Genomic DNA, 19,517 nt, shown 5'->3' on the forward strand with positions numbered 1-19,517 from the left:
ACCTGCCAATGCCTCACCTTGGGCAAAAATATACCCCCTCAAAGTATTAAAGTACTTTAATAATGCTTTCTTGAAAAGGTTAAAAAATAATTTTAGTAGAAGCTGCAGCTCCCTGTCTCTTCTATGGTCCAATGATTCTCATCACTGATTGGCTAATCAGTGGCAAGAAAGTGCTCTCTCCGAAATCAACGGTTCACCGATCCACTGGCAGCCAGCGTATCACTGAACACATCTCCTGCTTGGAAGACAGCTTGGTGGTGGGGAGAGGGGCAAATGGGCATGGAGGGGGGATTCACTACAACTGGCTCTATGAGATGCTAATACATCCCCAAAAAATATTTGCTTGCAATATGATTTGCTATTTCAAATAACATCAATAATTACTTTGTACTAAGGCCGATTTCTAGTGGAGGTGCTCTGTAAAGGAGTAGGAGATTCAAATATTCTTGGAATAAACTCAAATTCTTGGTACAACTCAACTGAGGAGCAGCGTTATATTTTTATATTAATACATTCTTAAAGGATCACCTGTTTTCAAGCAGGGATTTCTACTTCCTGTCAGAAATAAACCCCAGCTTCACATTGAATTAAAAACAAAACATTAAGCTTGAAGCGGTGGTATAAAAGGCCATCTGTGAAAATGTAATCTGTGGGGGGCCAACTGCAGTGTCCACATTATAAACATCATGTTACAAATTCACAGTGTGATACAAGTGAAAATATCCGACAGACGAAACGGATTCCATCTCCACTCCACTGCGTTAGCCAACAGCACCTGGTAAGCTTACAGAGCCATATATAATCTATACCTCTTAACTTACCAAGTTTCAGGGAAAGTTGTAGTGGTCTAGGCGCCCATAGTTCTCCCAACCAGTACCATCTAAAATACCTTGTGCGTGAAAGTGCCTGAGTCGGCGGCAGTGATTCTGAGTTAAAGGAGCACTCCAGACCGGTTTTCATTTTAAATGCATATAAGACTTCATTTTGCATGAGCTCAGTTGTATTTTACTGCATGCAAATTGGTGGATTCTTTAGTTATCGGAGTTTGAGACTTGTTTAGCCTCTCCCCCAGAAGCCTCTACTGAAAGCAGGTAGCATTCCTTGGTACGCTCTTTGCACATCCTCTTGGGCAATCAGGCCCCCCCATTAACCCACTGCTCAATGGGCCGGTTACACCATCCTATGCTCAGCACAGACTGCATTGGAAGGCCTTTAAATGCAGTGCAGACGTCGAAGAGGAGAAGGCGGCTGGAGGGAGCGCTTTATCATACAGAGCTCCCCGAATGTGAAATAACATTCCACAATAAAAGACATGAATTTGTTTTTACATATGTACCTGTGAATCTCTATTGTAACTATGTCTCTAAATCAGACCTGGAACAATGTGTAGGTGATGGCGACCATTTAAAATGATGTCTAGTCTGCATATGTCATCAAATTGAGGTCCCCAGTTCTTGTAGTTACACTTTAATCAGTACGCAGGGGGCCACTGTACAGGGCTATGGAATATGATAGCGCTATATAAAACTAAGAATACTATGCATAACCTCTTAAATTGTTGCTGTGGAACACGGCACCCACTCCCAGGTCCCGGACTGCGACTTGTGGGTAATCCCACCAAAACATTACCTGTAGATGAAGCCCCTGTTTTAGGTCCTGGACTGAGATGGATGACTTCATGGTTGGCACAGTTGTGATTATATCAGACCCATAATACATTTCACTTATTTTGTGTATTGTGGATTTTTGTATTTCATGCTTAAACAGTGTGTTTTATGATATACACACACATTATATATATATATATTCTGTGCAAACACCATCCTTGATGAGCTGTAAAGTTCACCTGCACACAAACACAATGCTCTGACACAGCAAAGTCCATGCCCTTACTCTTGGTGTCACCACCCACTAATTTAAGGGGTCACAGAGAACATCGGGGGGGCAACACATATTGTGTACATTATTCACATATCCTCAGATCATGTCCCTACATAAGAGCACCTGGAGAGAAGCTGTGTGAATATACAGGGTAATGGGCACTGCAGATACAGGGTCTACATATAGGCTACTCACTATGGCATGGCAGACAAGTAGAAGTAGCACATAACGGGATAACATTTGTCTTGGCAGGTGGTAACAAGGACTTGGTGCAGAGAAGTGGGCTGCACAGGGTATATAGCGGGCTGCACAGGGTATATAGCGGCGGTATTATACGTGTAGGTGGAGTATTGGAATCCCAGTGTCCTGGCAGAGCACTCACCAGGGTCTGCTCGTATTTAAGGGCTCGCTGCTCCATCCCGTTGCCGGACATGTCTCCTGCTTTCCGTGTATGTCTCTCCGTCTCTCCCCTCTCCCGCTGGCTCCGTTTTCCAGCTCTTTCTCATTCAGAGCTAGCCCCCTGTCTGCCCCGCGTCTCCCAGCCTTCTCCTCCCTCTCCCCTCTCAGACTTTGCCTGTCCCCTCCCTCTCCCGCCTTCCGTGACTCCTTTCTGCTCAGTCTTATTTGCTTGCCTTTCTGCCGGTAACCTTCCTATTTTTGTGACTGCAGCAGGGTATGAGTGCAGCTCTATGTCAGCCAGTTACACAAGAACAGCTAATAGAATACAATTAATGAATCAGGGCCCGGAGGTTTTCGTGCTAATTGCCCAAATACTCAATATTCTGTCAGGACTGCAGATATTTGTAGACTGGACACACTGCCCTGATGTGTAATCATTAACAATGGGCCCTAAACAAGGATATTTAAGAGAATGTATTTAATGAAGGAATGCTGTACATATGTTAATTAATGGCATTATTCCATAAGGGAGCTTGGGCATTCTGTGGCATAGAATGTATAAAACAAAAACACGCCGTGTGGGTTTGTGGGGCAACCGAGTGGATACTTTCCTGGCCCCTTTTTGGCCAAGGGCCGATCCTGTATAAATCTCGCTGTCTATTCCGACAGTACCCATAAGAATGTTCTGTTTTTTTAAATGTATTTTATATCTTGAAATATCATTTTTTATTAGCCAAACGGTACCACTACTACTGGAAAGTAATTACTGGTATCTACTACCCTTTCCATGACATAAAACTGTAATATTATGGAGGTATCGTAAACGTTTTCCTTGATGCTATATTTTGAATGCAACTATCTTGTTTTGTTTTATACCTTATCCAGTTTACAAGGACAAGGGCATAAAATTACTGACCTATGCTGAACAAGGGTTATCTTGTTTCCTGCTTGATTGTTCAGTGTGCATTTCTGTAAAGAAATGTCCAAATATACACTTTCATTTTTGTCAGTGGTATATGGCATTGTTGGGTCCCAAAATGTGGTCTTAGGGGCATGGAGAATAAGATACAACCAGGTGTTCAGCTGGTGTTTCCAGTGTTAATGTGTTCATGGCGACTTTGGCGGCCCAGTACACCCACCTAAGTCCATTGGCAAACGGAGCAAGAAAAGAAGCCAAGGGTCAATGCCTTTCACCGTGATAACAGACTGAAAACCAGCCTCTGTTAATAGACACTGGGATTACAGGGACCTGGGTCTCACTTCGCCCTATGGGAGCCTATGTGAAGTATACTCTAGTCTAGTGGGATGTTGGCTACATAGTGTGAGTTATATGACTGTCTGGGCCAGTCTAACCTTGTTTGTTTTGTTATGTGGCCCATTTTTCATTTGGCCCACCTGGGATTTTTTTTTTAAATAATTGTTAATTATATCATAATTATATATATATATATAGCAACTAGACAGTGATTGTCTAAGGGTCTATGCCAACAGTGCCACCAGTGGCACCATAGCCATGTTCAGGTGGTCACTCATACATACATGTAAGCCCTCTGCTGCACACATTCTTTCTCACATCGATGTACTGTACAATGGGAGGCACCTCTGCCAGTTCAGATCATGCTTGCCCTCAGTCCATATCGATCAGACACTAGGGAGGCTCTTCTTCATAAAGACATCCATACACACATTTCACTTGATTTCAATTTCCGGATATTTCAATGGTTGCATCCGAACAAACGCAAATTCTTCCCAGCTGACTTGTTCCTTGGGGGCAGTGCACTATTCTCTGTGTGGGTGGGGGATCGCATACCCTGACACCCTACTTTGATATTGATGAGCCCATTTGTCACCCACTTGCCTCTCAGATCTCATTCACACTGTCAGTGTCCTATCCCCATACAATGTTCTTAGGTATTTGTATCAGGCTTGGTTCTCCCATTAAACAAATAAAGTACATTGGTAGGTGTGTCTCGGCTGGCCAGGTGTTTGGCTACCCACTGCTACGTTATACTTTTGCTTCCGTGGGTTTATTTTGTTCTTTGAAAGCTTTGCATAACACCACAGCTGTAAAACCAAAAACATTCTACAATATGATGTTTTAACATCCTATATATTGTTGTGTTTAGTTCACAACACATTTTTAGCTTAGAGAACAGGATATGGAGAAAAGGGAGAAATCCTCTATGTAGGTATGCATGAGATTCAAATCCAGCTTTGGATTTCACACCAGGATTACTTCATTATTTTTTGGAAACATTACAAATTATATGACCTAGCACAGTTTTGCCTCTAAGACTCTAAAGCTGTGATTAGACTGTCTAGCAGGCCCTATTAACTTGGCGTGTTCTTTTAATTATTTTAATTTGTTATTTCTGTTCTCCACTATGTGATCTGTCATAGAGATGTAGATAGAGATATAGATATATAAATATGTATATTTTTTATTATTTATAGTAGTGTGTGTTTCTCTGATTTGCATTTCATCTTGCTATAAATACAAATATAAATGCCTTTATTTTATTTAAAGGCTAACACTCAGTTTATCATTAACTATATCTTAAAATATGCCTTTCAGTCCCACTGGATTTGTTTAAACTGTCTGAGGCACTTACCTCCCCACATTTTGTATCATTTCACACAGATGCTTTATTTGGTATAATATAGGAAGGAATAGTCATCCTTTTTGAAATCAAGCAAATGCTCTGAAAAATACCCCTCGTCTTATAACCGAGGTCGTCTTCTAATCAGACCTCCGCTGGGGCCAGGCTGCTTACCGGTGCTTTGGTCGCGAGCAGCTTCTCTTCTACCAGCGGCAGGAGAACAGGAAGCTAGAAGTGTCACATAACTCTACCTCCCCCCTACTTCCTCTGGGGGCGGGGCCAGAGAAGTTGCTCGCACAGCCGGGCCCCTGCAGAAGTCTGTGAGTGGGAGATCTGCAGTTCAGGTAAGGGGGTGGGGGAGGGTTTTTGTGATTAATGTGTGAAGTATATGTGATTAATGGAATGAATGAGTATTTAAATGTTTGTGAATGTGTGTGTGTGATAGCATGGATGTGTAAGGGGCGTGGAGGTGGTAGCATGGCATAGGGAGGCTGTACTCACACTCCTTTCATCCCCAGGTCCCAGCATGTACTGGCTGCCTTGGCTTGATAGGAGTGTGATTGCTGTTAGCAGTTATATATATATATACCTCCAGAAATGCCTTTTAACCCCCTATATGCCACTCTGCCCCATGATATGCCTTTTAACCCCCTATATGCCACTCTCGGATATAGGGGGTTAAAAGGCATATCATGGGGCAGAGTGGCATATAGGAGGGTATAAGACATTTCTGGAGGCAGAGTGGCATATAGAGGGTTAAAAGGCATATCATGGGGCAGACTGGCAAATAGGGGGTATAAGGCATTTCTGGGGGCAGATGTGCATAACTGGGGGGGGCAGGTTGACAAATTAAGGAAATAAAAAAATATATATTTTTCTCAATCATAGCTTTTATTAAATATGAAATTTTTTTACATTAATTAATATTTACTAGTAAAACTTTTTTTCCTATAGAGTAGTCTTATATTCAGGCTTTTTGTTTTTTCCCTATATTATTATTTAGATTTTGGGGGGTCGTCCTATAATCGAGCAAATACGGTATGTAGCTTTAACGCCTATAATTTCTTAATTGTATATGACATTTCAATGTGAAATGCCATTATGGCATTTACCTACTGTTCACATGGTGCCACATCATCGATAAGTGCACCAGAGGTACACCGATCAGCTATAACATTATGTACGAAAGAAGAAAAAAAAGGAAGGAAAAGCCAAGAACTGTCCGACAGGGTCATTGGCGGTCAAGGCTCATTGATGCACGTGGTGGGCAAAGGCTGGTCCGTGTCTTCAAATCCAACAGACGAGCTACTGAAGCTCAAATTGTTGAAAAAGTTAATACCGGTTCTGATAGAAAGGTGTCAGAACTCACAGTGCTTTGCAGTGTGTCACCAGTCACGGTGCCCATACTGACCGAAAGCGCCTACAATGGGCACCTGTGCATAAGAACTGGACCATGGAAAAATGGAAGAAGGTGTCCTGGTCTGGTGAATCACATTTTCTTTTACATCACGTGGATGGTCAGGTGTGTGTGCATCTCTTACTTATAGAACACATGACACCAGGATGCCCTATGGGAAGAAGGCAAGCCAGGGGAGGCAGTGTGATGCTTTGTGCAATGTTCTGCTGGGTTGTGCCATTCATGTGGATGGTACTTTGACACATACCACCTACCTAAGCAATGTTGCAGACTATGTACACCCTTTCATGCATACGGCATTCCCTGATAGCGTTGCCCTCTTTCAGCATGATAATGCGCCCTGCCACAAAGCAAAATGGTTCAGGAATGGTTTAAGAAACAAAACAATGAGTTCAAGGTGTTGCCTTGGCCTCCAAATTCCCCATCTCTCAATCCAAACAAGTCCGATCCATGGAGGCCCCTCCTCACAACTTATGGAACTTAAAGGATCTGCTGCTAACATCTTGGTGCCAGATAACACAGCACACCTTCAGAGGTATAGTGGAGTCCATGCCTTGACAGGTCAGAGCTGTTTTGGTAGAAAAAATGGGACCTACGCAATATTAGGCAGGTGGTCATAATCTGATCAGTGTAGAAGAGTCCTGAGCTAATAGGTGGTAGTCATAGTTACATAGTAAATAAGGTTGAAAGAAGACCTAAGTCCATCAAGTTCAACCCTTCTACCTAACCTTCCTATTATTGCTCCAAAAGAGGGCAAAAAACCCCATAATTAAGCTACTTTGAATTCTGCCATCAGGGGAAAGAAATTCCTTCTTGACTCCAAGAGGCAATCGAATTTCTCCTTGAATCAAGAAGCTCTAAACTATTAATGTTATTCTATTTATAGCCCTTCAGGGCTATACATTTATAGTCATCAGGGAAATTGCCTCCACTGCTGTCAGAGAGCAGGGATTTCCTCCTCTTATAGTTTTTTTGGTTAAGTGTTGGTTCACTGGAACTGAAAAGTCACAACTGCTTCTCTTGTCTACTAGACTCAACTGGCAGAATTACATTTCTCAATAGGAGGTCATACAGGCTGAACAGTTTCTTGAAATGTGACTTTTTACCATGGGGAAGGGATATGGGATGAACAACTAATTAAGTTCTTAATGAGAAATATAATTTTGAAGTAGACCCAAGTTGTGCATTTCATTTTCCTCTGTAAAACACGAAAACAAAATCCACGGTGGTCTGTCCGAGGAGTGAGAAACAGAGTGGACCATTTTTCACATTTCTGTAAGATTTCTTGAAAAACAAAACATGGCAGTTTCCCTTTCGTACACATCTGAAAAGTGTGCATCAGCAATACCCATAATAGTGTCATGCAAACATTTCTAAGGGTAGAATATTCCATTTAATGCTTTGATTTGTTTTACCCGTTATATACAAGTGTTTTTTTTAATTTCATTATTATTTTTTAAGGGTTGCGTTAAATTATCTTAATGGCTTTCTGCATTTTGTTTTAAAATACAGTTCTCTTTAACCCTTTATGTGCCTATATTTTCACTTTAAATGCAGTATCTTTTAAAGGATTGCAAATAAATTGGGTTAATGAATTTTGGCACTTCACACAGCTCGGCTGTAAGTAATACTGTATGTATATTATCAGAATTCACCTTTTCTGCTTTGAGTCAGGTCTCTTGCTGCTACCTTGCATCTCAAAGATCTCACCAGATATGATGAGTTTGGATTGGTCTCTCTTCAGTCAATGATGTTTAAGTTTATTTCACAACAAAGCTTTACAACACAGAGTGCAGTGATATTCATGTGTATGTTTTTAGATTTATTTATGCTGAGAAAATAATAATAAATTGTTTTGAAAATGTCTCTCTTTTTCTCCATAACTGCCTTTACTGTGACAGCTAGAAACTAGACATGTAAAAGTATACCCTGAGATTGTGTAAGACCTAGACTGCTCTAGCTTGGTAGATGCCATTTAAAACAATGTATGAGTCACAGGATAGCTATCAGTGATTGTTTGGTATTGTATTTGGAAAATCAAATCTAATATTCTGTTTGCCATACTTACCATACATCCCTGTCACCTAGAAAAGTTTGGGGCTTGTCTGCCTTTTTATAAAGCTCTTTGCAAAATTGGTGCTGAAAGTAGCAAAGCATCCAGTGCATCCATAATACCTGACATTAAACTCTTTGAGTGCCTTGGATCAGTAAATAGTTTTCCCTGTGGGAAGATGTGGCAATTTTCAAATCTTTGCTATAGTTAGGTGACAATCTTACAAGCACCTTACATTTTAACTACAGACACCTATCTTTTCCAGGACAATTTAAACTAATTCTGGTTATAGATTAAAGCAAACTGGTCATCCCATCACATAGAATACAAAGGAAATCACCAACTTAATTTCCCCCCATTGTGATGTGGCTGTAGAATGAGCACAAAGCGCATATAGGTGATAGAACACAATATTTTTCTGGGTAAGGACACAATACAGCACTTTATATATATGCTAAAGAAATACTATATAAGTAGAAAATACAAAATATCCATCTTCATTCCAGTAACTGAATGCTCGATTTCCATTAACAACACTACTATCTCCCCAACTAACTAGGCCTTGTGCTGTGCCTTAGGGTTGTTTTGCTTCAGCCCTCATCCACCAGCTGCTTTTACTGGAAACTGGATGGGTAGGCAGGGATCAACTTCACGCTCAGTATCACTCCTGTTGAGGTCAATGGGAGTTGAGCTCTCATTAAATTTGGTGGGGTAACAGCAACCAATCACATGCGTGCTAGTAAAAAAATCAGTGTTCAGGTAACATACTGTACATGTGATTGGCTGTTGCTTCTCTGCCTTTTGGCTAAGATCAAGTGTAGTACCCTTGGACTGGGGGGGACTTGGTCCTTTGGCCTTAGGGCTGAGGTAGCTTGAAGCTTGGAGTGTCTTATTCAAGCCCCCTGGACGCACTCACAACCTTGCACGATCATTGTTGAGGAGGAGCAAATAAGTGAATCATGAAGAGCACCATGGGCAGCTACACAGCACTCCATCACTTTCTGACCTTTATGGGCTTGTGTGTGAAGAATTTTTTTGAATCCTGACAAGGCTGAATGGCTTTTTTTATTTATTCAACCTCACAAACACTTGTTTGTGTGCACGTGTGACTGTGAGTTTTTTCCTTTTGTAAACAGACATGTGTGATTTTTCTTTTGATATCACGGCTGAACCAGAAAATGTATAAGGACACTGACACTGATTTTCAACACTGATTTGGATTGAGCATTGCACAGCAGTGAAGCTAGACTCCAGCTTTTTTGTTGGAAGAGATAGTGGATGCCTTATGGCTTCCTTACAGTTACAGTGGTTCCCCTCCTAGTATTAGGTGGGGACCAAGAAGATCCGGCCCTCCTGCAGGCATTCTGGCCGGGAAGGCAAGGAAGACTTGGCATATCTCTTCGGGGAATGCCAAGTCTGAAAAACAACGGAGGATCAGACCTCTGCTGTGCTGCGGCTCTTAATGGAGCACACAGAGCACCCCCATGAGAAGCACAACACTCGGGCTTCCAAAAAAAGAAAAAAAAACCTCCAGTAAATTATAATGGGCTCTCGGCTCCCAATTGATGAGAATGGGAGTGCGACTGGGCATGTGCAGAGAGTGTACTGAAGAATGCTTCCTGCTTTCAGTAGAGGGAGGGGTTATATGAAAAGTCTAATTTTCTAACACCAATAAGTGAACTAAACTGATTTGCAAGCCTAAAATTCATTGGGTTCCATGCCAAACGGCTAGAGTGGACATTTAGGATGTTACCGCATAAAGTTTAAGAGCTCTGCTGTGAAAAGAAAACATATGTGGAAATCTTTGGCTGTCATACAATCATGTTTTCTTTCAAAGTGGCAGTATGATATAATAAATACAATCTCCAACACTATGACCTTGAATCTACTAATATTGCTATCATTGCACATAATTGTTAATAATTACATGGATTTAACCCTTTGAGTGCCAGGAGATGCAAAACAACATGGGGCATCTTCCATAAAGTTCACAATACACTTTACACGATAATCTGCATAATGGCTACATCAGGCCATATTAAGGGAAGCAAAGACTCTGGAAATTTCCTACAATAAACACCATCAATACAAATATATCTTATCTCTTTCTTACTGAAGGCCACACAACTGTTGTGAAACCAAGTATTCTTTTACCATCCCATGCCAGAATTGTGTACCTTTAATGACATGCATTCCAAGATGCAACCATATCTTTGTTCTCTAAAGAGCTTTTACAAATCTGCAATCAATATCTGAACTGTACTTGCAACTAAGGCTGTGACTATTTTTGTGACCTCTGTTTTATAAAGTAAGGATTATTTCTTGTTCACAAGAAATTGATTTTTCCATTTAGCTGTACTAGTTTTGCTAATGTTAAACATTACACCATAAGATTTTTCACCCATCAGTTGATGCATGTAGCAGGATTCATCACAAGCAGGGGATCCGAAGGAAAATCATGTAAAGAAAAATGCAGATCCATGTGGCATGCATGTTCTATCTTCCAATAAATGATTTTAGTCACCAGAGTTTTAGTATTCTACTTGGATGTTGAGCATAAATGCAGGCTCACCGGGCAGTCTTAATTTTCCTAGCTAAATTTGGACTTAAATAGGACATTATGTGATAGATAGAGATATTATGCAACCTCATTACAAATGACTTTATATCGAATGCTTTATTCAGATCTTAAAGACTTCTAGGTGATGGTTTCACAAACTGGAGAGATGGCATGTCTGACACTTGGCAGGGATACTGCTAATGTAGACTATGAAGTTGGGACTATGAATATATATATATATATACAATTCAATTTCTACAGCAAATTATCAAGAGTAGCTCAGAAAAGACAGGGTAAGTGTCATAGCATTGATTGTGGGGGAACATGTGCTCTTTGATCCTCCCATATTACTGTAATAATATCTGGCTATATCAACGTGCAATATAACACCATGTTTATCAGTTATTGATAAAATTGCTAGCTAATGATTTGCTCATTTTTTTATTTATTAGCAAATGTGCCAATCATATGAATGGTTTTATGAATTTACACTTAATGTAGTAATTATCTTGGCAGGCTGTTATTTAAAAGTATAAATTGTTAGTGTCTGGAGACCTCTTCCTAGCCACTAATAAATAATATAATAGTGTAACCAATGCAAATGAGGCTTGTCATTTAGACTGTGTAGTTGTTCAGTCTTCTTCTTCTTCTGGTGCTTTGTAATGTATAATGTAGTCAGCAACTTAAATTGTTCAACTCTTGTGCAAACGTCATTTTAAGTGAATATATGCCATATACTTTCCGTTTCCATGAAGGCCATAACCGAGTGCACTGGCTGGCATCATATGACGACATTGCTCTGAAAAATACCCCTTGTCTTATATTCGAGGCCATCTTCTAATCAGACCTCAAATAGAGGTCTGACTACAAGACTAAGATCCAGATCCCCCGCAGCGCTGCAGAGGATCTGGATCCTCCTCTATGGCAGCCTCTGCTGCTGCCGGCACTTCCTCTGGGGGCTTCTATGATGGAGCGCCGGCGTCACATGACCTTCCAGAGCTCAACCATAGAAGTGCCGGGAGCAGTGTAGGTTGTCGGTGAACATTTGCGGGATGTGCACAGACAACCTCTGCTGCTGCTGGGACCTCCGCCAGGGCTTCTATGGTGGAGCATCAGAAGGTCATGTGATGCCGGTTGCTCCATCATAGAAGCCCCGGCAGAAGTACTGGCCACCAGCAGCGGAGGTCTGCATGGCACAGACCTCCACCGGCTGCCCCACTAGACACCAGGGAGTCTGAAGCATGGGTCACAAGTAAAGGGATGCACTGGTAAGTTGGAGGAGGGGTTAAGAGTGGCAACGGAGGGTAAAGAGTGGCATGGGGGTTTAATGGTTTTCAGTGGCAGATAGGGGTACACAACATATCAGGGAGGCAGAGTGGAATAAAGGGGTTTAAAAGGCATATCTGGGGCAGAGTGGCATATAGGGGGTATAAGGCATTTCTGGGGGCAGAGTGGCATATAAGGCATATCTGAGGGGCAGATTATTATTATTCATTGTTTTATATAGCGCCATCAAATTCCGTAGTGCTGTACAATGGCTGTGTGCATAACTGGGGGCAGGTTGGCAAATAAAAGGAAATAAAAACAGATGTTTCCCCTATCATCACTTTACAAACACCTCTGCCCTTTACTGGCTGCCTGTTTGCTTCAGGATTCATTTCAAAACTTTTACTTCCAAAGCTGATGATCTCCCCCATTAACAATATCTTGTGTCCTATGACGTCAGTGGGACCGCAAACTAACATCCGCAGGGCCGGCCACAATGTCAACGGGACCTCCTACGCAAGGGGGACCCTGGGTAGCTGGAGCCAGAAAGTTTCCAGTTTTCTTTATGCATTGAAGCAAAATTCCAGTGTATGATATTTTATTGCAGCGATTTGCTTAATTAACCATGTGTGACCTGCAACTGAGGTCTGTGCAGCAAAAAATACAGCCTTCAATCGATTTTGCGGCTCAGTGGACTGGTCAGAGGACATCCTCTGACCTTCTCAACAGTGCCATGATCACTTCTGTACGCAAAAGCTGAATTTCCTACTTAAAACGCTTGGTATGTGTGCACGTTAGAATAACTCAAGCTATGCCATGTGGAACTTGATTCCAGGGGTACAGTCCACAGTTTTAAACTGTACGTGTATTTGCCTGGGCCAATAGATAATGTCTCAACAGATTTTCTTTTATTTATTGATTTATTTATTGATATAGCTATATGACCCTGAATAAATATGTCGGCTTTCATAACTGAAGTATACAGTACTTGCTTTGATTTGTCTTTTAAAGTTTTTTCTTATCTTGGCCCGGAAAATATTATTCCACCAATGCTGCTGTATACACTTTTACGTCATAAATACAAAATTGGAGAAATCATCCTTCTTACTCCTGAATGGCCAAACACTGTCCAGAAATATTTCTTTAATCTTGCCAGATTTTACCCCTTTTTCTTTTTTCCAGTAAATACTCTGCTGTTATTAATAAGTAATTATAAGTAAGTATGGTATCTCATGGTTTGATTCTGGGTCCAAGGGTATTGATACAAGAACAAAAAATTATATTTTTCCACTATAAAAACATTGGTTACACCTCACTTAGAGTATGCCATATGGTTTAGTCATAGATCCATAAGAAAGATATTTTTGGAGAGAATACAGCATAGGGGCTACAAAATTATGGGAATGGGTGTGTTGAATTATGATGATTGTTTGGCCAACTTGGTTTATTTATCTTGGAAAAAAGATGCCTCAGATGTGATCTCATTTTAAGAAAGAGTTGCACTCAGTTCTGACATGGGAGTGCACCCACTGGCACACCATTTTTAATGAATAAAGGCTTATCCTGGGAGATGTTTTTCTTTGCCTTCTTCTGGATCAACATAGGCAGGGATGTCTTACCCAAGGGTTAGACTTGAGTTTTTTCAACCTCTTTAACTATAGAAGGTCTTAATGCTATTCGTCATTCATGTGAGTTCATGCTCCTGAATGACGCACTGCCTTGTTCTTGTTTTTTTTACTGAGTCAGCCGTGATATCAGATGGCACCACCTCTGGACCCGGGGTTGATCTGCCATGCTAGTTATCGTTGACTACAACTTAATAGACTCAATATTTCTGTGTTGGGACAGGGTCACAGGTAGGAGCAGGCAGGCTGAAGGCAGGAGTAGGGGCGAGGCCACCAATCTTATACAAAGGATAACTTTGCCAGGCTCATCTTCACATGAGAGCTGCTGTGGTGGTTTGGGCTGCAATAGTACAGCCATCCATTAATTTCACTGTAGCCTAGGCTGGTCAAGAGAGATGAGTGGATCTCTCTAAGGCTTGCAAAAGAGGGATAGTGGGGCAGCTCCGCAAGACAGTGTCCATCAAAACTGGGACACTTAGCAGAAATGCTCTTCTGATGGTCAGCTCGCCCTACTATTGACCATTTGCTTGTACTCCCAGTCTGATGGATAATGTTTAACGTTTTAGATTTTCTGGTTCCAAGCACCTTTGGCAGTTTACATGGATTTTATTAGAATTTCTGTTAACTGGGTAAGCCACTACAGTATGTTAAACATAAGCTTTCATGATTTTCAGTTTTTATAAAGTGTTCCCTTTATTAGTACTGTATTTCTTGGGCCTCCTAAATATTAAAGGAGTAAAAGTTATTTTACAGCGGTAACGGATTGCTGTACTGAGGATTCTGGGCTGTACGTGTTGACCTAGATTTATCAATCCGTGACGAAGGTATTTAACCACAAAAATAATCTTAAATGTCATGTTAGCATATATAGCTAATTATCTAAACAAATCTCCTTTATTGAAAGCAGGGCTTTTATAGGATTTCCAGAGATTTGCCCTGCTAGAGATTTATTTTTTTTAACCATTTGTGATACATGCTATTGGAACATAGGTACAAAATGGTGAAACTGCCTGTAAATCATTCCCAGATTATATGAATAATGTTGTCTAGATATATATACATGTTTAATGGACATATATCCAAGGCCAGATTAAGGCGGTTAGTGCTATGGATCACTTATACAAAAAGGGCCCTTCTTTTCTTGTGCTAAACTATTTTTCCACGTCAAGTCAAATAAAACATAATTGGTGTCACTCTCTTTTCATACTAAGCACTGGCATCACAAAACGTCCCACCAAGTTTCACTGTAAAATAAGCACTGTGCATATGCAGCCATTGAAGTGCCAATCTGTTATGACATTGGCAAGTGGCACATAGCTCCTGGTCAAAACATTCCCATTCATATTGGGCCAATTAGCAAAAAATATAATTTAGGTCACAACATAATATTATATATACCAATCAGCCATAACATTATGACCACCTGCCTAATATTCTATAGGTCCCCCTTTTTGCCACCAAAATAGCCCTGACTCATTGTGGCATGGACTCCACTAGACCTCTAAAGGTATGCTGTGGTATCTGACACCAAGACGTAACAGCATATCCTTTAAGTCCAGTAAGTTGCGAGTTGGAGCCTCCATGGATGAGACTTGTTTGTCCAGGACAGCCCGATGCTCGATTGGATTGAGATCTGGGGAACTTGGAGGCTAAGTCAACGCCTTAAACTCGACTATTTGGGGACCCAAATTCACCTTGCAGGAAAGACTGATAGCAGAGCTACAGAGTACCGCCCGATAATGCTCTGTAATTTGTGTTGGCTGCTAAATCACTGTCAGGAAAGCCTGTCCATTGAAATCAACAGGGGCTCATTCTGTGGATATCCGGTGGGGTTTCATTAGATCCCCTGGAACTTTTTGCTGGAGCAGGCAGGCAGTGAGAATTCAATGCATGCACAATGCTGAGCAGGAGGTGATCTTTGGATCTCCTGCAAGGCAAACTACGGGGTGCCTGAGAATGCATAGACAGCATTTTGATAGATCCCACTATATATTTGCATGAATCGTAAGGTATCCGATGATTTAAATACATATGAAGTGTAGAGTATTGCTTCTTTCATAAGATCATTTTGCCACAGATTATGGCGTTAAACAATCCCTTAGTATTAAAATAGTTGTTTCCAAAAAGTAATTATATTGATTTAAAGGTAAAAGGGACAAATAATTTAGATTGGGCCCTGACCGAAGACTGCATGCTTTGGAGCTTGTGCCAGCTAAACACTGCCTCCTCAGAGCCTGTAACAAATGAGATCTCTGACTTTTTCAACCAGCCGGCAACCAGTCCTGAGTAACCAGTCCACTTCGGAGTCTAGACACCCAATCAGTTTATTGACCCCATGCCTGGCCCCCTGGACCTGCCAGCCTAGGCCTAGGACAGAATGCATTATTGGCTATAGGCACTTTTAATAAATTAATGAGTGTAAGGTCACATCATTATGTCATTACAGACCTTGCATTTTTGGATGATCAGGTTGTGCTGCACTCATTTATATATAGTCTTTATGCCCCCTCTAGTGGCAGACTCTGGTACTACATAAAATTGGTATGAAAGTACGGTATATGATATGCATATGCAATATACGGCAATATACTACATACATGTAAGACTTGTTAGACGCTCTCGAACTTTCGCTCAAGTCAGCGCTGGAGCTAGTTGACAATGAGTAATGGCGCATGCCCACTCCCTTTCAGGAGAAGTATTCAGCAAAATGCATTTTGCAAACTTGCAAACTTTTGCTAAAAGCCCTCAAAGCCTGCAATACACTCCTCCATCTTCCTAACAACAACTGAAGCCCAAGCAAACTTGCAAACTTTTGCTAAAAAATTTCACTGGGGCTGCCCCATATCTCTGGAATCTTCTCCCGCTGAACCTTCAGCATTCACCCTCCCTCCCGACATTCAAGAAACATCTCAAAACCCACTTCTTCGGAGAAGCATTCCATCTTAGTTGCTAGAACTTCCTTGTCATTGATACAACCACACTACCTCTCAACCTTTCTCTATGCCTTATGTTTGTCACCCCATTCCCTCAAGATTGTGAGCTTGCGAGCAGGGCTCTCTCCACCTAATGTATCGGTTTGTCTTAGTCTGTCAATTCTTGTCTTGTCATACCCCTTGAATATATGTATTGTATTAAGCGCTGTGTAAGTTGTTGTTATCTTTTATATAAATAAAAGATAAAAATTTCCTGCAATGTAAATAGCTGCGGGGGAGGGAAATGAGAGTGCATGCATAAGGTGTGAATTCTCATGACTTAATGCATTTCCATGCAAAAACAACCTGTCACTTTAAAGGTGACAGCTGTTATATGCATTAAAATGCATATGAATGCATATGATAGCTGGAGTATCGCCTTTAGGCTAGGTTTCCACTTGGGTTTTTGTCCTGCGTTATTTTCTTGATGAAAAACGCCAAGAAAACTGCCACTGCATTTACCTGCGTTTTGGCGTTTTTTCTGGAGTTTTTTCTGGCGTTTTAGCCTTTCTGTGGAAATTGCTTTTTTTGACCTTAGGCAGTTTTTCCAGCCTTTACACATTAGAATTGTCACCCAGCTAAAAGGGATTAGGATAAAAGGCAAGTATCTGCCCCCTCCTGATGTCATTTCCTTGGTAGAGTTCTACTTAAACACGCCCCGGCGGACCCTTTTGTCTCTTTTCTGTGGTTTGTAAGGCATGCTTTATTCCGAATGTCTGCTCCTCTAGGAAGATTGGCCCCAAATGATGGTGCAAATTGTTTGCTGTTGCTTTTGGCACGCAGGATCCAGTTGGGTATGTTTGTTTGTAATGGCATGTTTGTTCCAAATGGTGTAAAATTCAATATGAACTTTGTTTTGTGTGAAACTTTTTTTTTCCAGCCTATTTCTCGTAGGACATCCTCTGCATTGTAACTGTGGAAAAAAACGCCATAAAAAACGCCAAGGCAAAACCCACATGGCTTTTTTATGGTGTTTTTTCTCTCCCATAGACTTCTATTGGAGAAAAACGCCAAGATTTCCTTGCAAAAAACACCAGAGTGTCAACATGCTGCGATTTTGAAAAACTGCCACAGAGCCCAAAAAAGCAGTAAAACGCCAAGAAGGACTGAAAAAACGCCAAACAGAAAAACGCCAAGTGGATATGGCATTGTGCGATTTCCTAATGAAGAACAGCTAACATCTGGCTGCAGCGTTTTTAAAAAAAAAAAACGCTGTGTGGCTGAATTGGCATTTTTATGGGCGTTTTTAGCAAAAAAACAACCAAGGGGAAACCTAGCCTTACTGCAGTCTTTCATGGTATAGTCAAACCATATGGTCACATACATTTTTAATTTCCCTGTTAATTATACAGTATTCTGGATCTCACTTATATATTATGAAGGCACATGGAGCCAACATGCCCTTATTGTCTGAGATAATCACTGATGCTAGCATGACTTTCATAACTATAGAACACTAATAGCCAACAAATACTCCTAGAAAAGAAGCGCATTGAACTAGGGAAGAAGCACAGAGGGATTTGTCCCTCCTAAACAGGGATCATTTGGACATGTGTATAGAGGAACTAATCGGGAGAATGTTTTTTTGTTTGTGCTTTTACCATCATATCATGTGATGGGGCACTCAGGTTGCCTTAATCTGCAAACTTGTATACCTGCATATATATATTATATATGCACTATAAGGACAAAAGTATTGGGACATCTGACCATTATACCAAGATATTGTTATGCCATTGCATTCCACATTCATAGTTATTAATATGTAGTTGGTCCCCTCTTTGCAGTTAAAACAGCTTTCACTCTTCAGGGACGGCTTTCCACAAGAGTTTGGAGTGTATCTGTGGGAATTTGTGCCCATTCATCCAACAGAGCATTTGTGAGGTCAGGTACTGATGTTGGACTAGATGGCCTGGCTTGCAATCTCTGTTTCATTTCTTCCCAAAGGTGTTCAATCGGGTTGAGGTCAGGGCCCTGTGCAGAGTTCTTCCACACCAAACTCACCCAACCATGAGTTTATGGACCCTGCTTTGTACACTGGGGCACAGTCATGCTGGAATAGAAAAGGGCCTTCCCTAATCTCTTCCCACAAACTTGGAACCAGAGCATTGTCCAAAATGTCTTGGTATGCTGAAAAGGACATACCAACACATTTTGACAACGGAGGAAGGATATGTGTTTTGGGCTGCTTTCCCAGGTTTTGGCTTGGCCCCTTTGTTTCAGGGTAATGTTGAAGGGTAATGATAACGTCATGGCATGCAAACACATTTTAGACAATTGTATGCTTCCAACTTTGTGGCACCAGTTTGGGGAATACCCTTTCCTGTTCCAGCATGACTGTGTCCCTGCACAAAGCAAGGTCCCTAAAGACATGGTTTTACAAGTTTTTGTGCAGGAATTCCAGTGGCCTGCACAGATCCCTGACCTTAACCCCAATGAACACCTTTGGGATGAATTGGAATGCAGATCACAAGCCAGATCTTCTTGTTCAATATCAGTGCCTGACCTCACAAATGCTGTTTTGAATGGGCACAAATTCCCACAGAAACACTCCAAAATCTTATGGAAACCTTCACAAAAGAGTGGAGTTATGGCTACAAAATAGGAACCAATTCCATATAAATGGACATGGTTTTAGAATGTGATGTCCAACAAGGTCATATAGGTATTATGGTCAAGTGTCCACATACTTTTGGTCATACTTTTGGTGTACAGTCTAAATGCAGAACCTGAACTAGATATCC

The sequence above is a fragment of the Sceloporus occidentalis genome, unplaced genomic scaffold, assembly GCF_023333645.1.
Source record: "Sceloporus occidentalis isolate IW3139 unplaced genomic scaffold, rSceOcc1.0.p SCAF_19, whole genome shotgun sequence".
NCBI classification, from domain to species: Eukaryota; Metazoa; Chordata; class Lepidosauria; order Squamata; family Phrynosomatidae; genus Sceloporus; species Sceloporus occidentalis.